This window comes from Octodon degus, unplaced genomic scaffold (genome assembly GCF_000260255.1).
Source record: "Octodon degus isolate 3935 unplaced genomic scaffold, OctDeg1.0 scaffold00104, whole genome shotgun sequence".
NCBI lineage: Eukaryota > Metazoa > Chordata > Mammalia > Rodentia > Octodontidae > Octodon > Octodon degus.
This window is the reverse complement of record NW_004524680.1, coordinates 1,484,331-1,487,215: the sequence shown is the minus strand read 5'-3', so window position 1 is coordinate 1,487,215 and position 2,885 is coordinate 1,484,331. Positions and strand designations below refer to the sequence as shown.

Here is a 2,885-nt window from a genome sequence, read left to right as displayed (position 1 = left end):
AAAAAAAAAAAAAAAAAAAAGGAAAAATGAACAAGTTCCAAAGCCTGGGTGGTAATGGATGTGTTATGTAACTTGGTTGTAGTAAGTATTACTTAACATACACATATTACAAATCATCCTATTTTATGTCTTGAATGTATAAAGTGTTTGTCAATTAGATATTTTTAAAAATTTTTTAAAGGTACTATTTAAAGTAACAGATGAAATTGCATTATACTGTGCTTGGGCTAGAAAAAATATTGTGGCTTCTACCCTAAATATATAGAAGCTCCAAGGAATCTTCTGGTTCCCCAGTAGATGTACCCTCTTAGGGACTGCTGGTCTCTCTGGCACAGGGCATGATCCTAAACCAAGTGAAAAATAAAAGTTTTCCAAGGCTGAGGGATAGGGGCCAAGACAGCCAGGACCCAAGGCCCTGAAGACAAGCTGAGATCAGAGCCATAAGAATTATAGATGGTGGGACAGCCAAATAAAAAAAAAATAGGCTAGGTATGTGCAATAATATGGAACGCCTCCTGGATAGGAAATGTCCCCCAAAGGCCCATGTGGCTAAGGCTTGGTCCCCAGCCTATGGTGCTACCTGGAGGAGACAGAACCCTCAGGGAGGTAAGGCTCATTGGGAGGGAGTGGGGCTGTTAGGGATGCCCTTGAGAAGGATGGTGGAAGCCACGCCCACCCAGCTTCTCTCTGCTTCTGGGATGCCACAAGGTAAGCAGTTCTCAGCCACCCACACTCCTGCCACAGTGCCCTGAGCTGCCACAGGCCCAAAGCAACAAGGCTAGGTGACCACGGACCTTTGAAACCTCAGGAATCATGAACCAAAATGAAACCTCCCTCCGTATACCTTGATTATGTCAGATACTTTCTCATAGTGTCAGGAAGATGACTAGTAGCGTACATTTTAACCCCCCCCCAAAAAAAATTATTAGGAATGAATAATCAGCCTTAGAATAAAGCATTTTTAACTGCTGAAAAGCAGATCCCAAGGCCCAGGAACCACAGTGTATTTCAAGAAGGATAAATAAAAAGATATTTGCACGGAGATGCACAGCAGCGAAGCTGCAGAACTTCAAAGGCAAATAAATACAGACCTTCCAAGCAGCCAGAAATACCAAACACCCAGAAGGGAGCAGCAGTTAAACTAAGAGCAGATTTTCTCAACATCACTGGCAGCCAGAAGACAGTTAAAATATAGTCTTAAAATGTTGAGTGAAAAGGACAATTAATGTAAAATTGTATCACCAGCAAAAGCATCATTTAAGAATGAGGACAAAAGAGAATGTGTAGCTAGACATACGTATTGCCAGGAGCCTCAAATAAAAGAATTTCTTCAGAATGTAATACAAAGAGAAGGCAAATGACCTGAGATGCAGGAAGGCAGGGTGAAAAAAAAAAAAAAAAAGCAAATAAGTCCTCACTTTTAAAAGAGCAATGTTTATCTCAGGTAATTTGTGGGAATGAAAAAATGTGAACTATCAGGTAAATAATAGAATAAAAGGAAATTCTAAAGTCTTTTTTTTTTTTTTTTGAGAGAGAAAGAGAGAGAGAGAGAACTACTCTTGGAAAGAAAATATTATTTAATTTTAACATTCTTAGTGTTAAATATGTGTGATAAAATCTCAGGGTAATCCCCAAAGAATAGAAACACGGGGGAAGGGGTGTGGAGGGGAGATGATTTCTAATATGACAAAGAGGAGCAGGAGCAGGAGGAGGAGAGAGAAAGAAAATTTATCAAAAAGGCTAATCATTTTTTAAAAAGCAAAAAGGCATGAAAGGCAAACATAAAAACATAGAAACTGGTCAAATATTTTAAAATAGGATCATAACACACTCAAATATATCAACATTCATAACAAATATCAATGTGTTTAACTTGACAAATAGTAAAAAAAAAGGTTGCAAATTTAGATACAAATTGTAAAGCTATAAACTTTTCAAAAGATCTGGCTGAAACCAAATCACGTTTAAAAAGGTTGAAGGTTAAAGCATTAAAAAATGCACAGCAGGTATTAGCTAAGAGCATGCTGGGGCCGCTCTGCGACAGTCAGACAGAAGAGATTTGAAATGAAAAGCGCTGACAATAGTGAGGGGAGAGCAAGTCAAAAACTTAGCAGAGAGAGAGAAAGAGAGAGAGGGAAAGAGAGAGAAAGAGAGAGGGAGAGAGAGAGGGAGAGAGAAAGAGAGAGGGAAAGAGAGAGAAAATTTAAGCAATGCAACTCACATGCTTGATCTAATGACATATGGAGAATTTTTTTCAACAAGGAGAACACACATGTTCTCAGGCACATGTGGGATATTTACAAAGTGAGATGACATACTAGGCCTCTAGAATAAATCCCAGTTCATTTCATACAGAGCCACACACATGTGTTCTCTGAAGGCAGTGCAGTTCAGGTAGACATTTAGAATGAGGAGATACACGTAAAGTTCACACGTGTTTTGAAACTTTAAAACATCCTTTAAAATAACTTATCACTGAAGAAATAATACTACTGTTTAGAAGTAGTGAATGATAATTAAAACTCTATTATGACAACACAATTATAGACAACAAAGAAAAACCAAACAAAGTGGATGTCATAATTAAAACCTTCTGCGCATCAAAGGACACAATCAATAGAGTAGAAAGAGAACCCAGCAGTGGGAGCAAATATTTACAAATTATATATCTGCCTGAGAAGAGGTTGATAACCAGAATACATAAAAATTTTGCTTAACTCAACAACTAAACAAACAAACGGACTTAAAAATGGATCAAGAAGTTGACTAGACATTTTCCAAAGAAGATATGCAAGTGGCCAATAAGCACATGAAAAGATGTTCAACATCCTTAGGGGGATGGGAATCAGGATGAACCACTGCTTCATATCCACTAAGAAGACTAC

At 38.0% G+C, this 2,885-nt stretch overlaps 1 protein-coding gene across 1 annotated transcript in view; it reads right to left on the bottom strand.

The window, feature by feature from the left end:
* Cacna2d4 (calcium voltage-gated channel auxiliary subunit alpha2delta 4) overlaps window positions 1–2,885 on the bottom strand; it is a 112,145-nt gene that overhangs the window by 92,921 nt on the left and 16,339 nt on the right. The window lies entirely within an intron of this gene.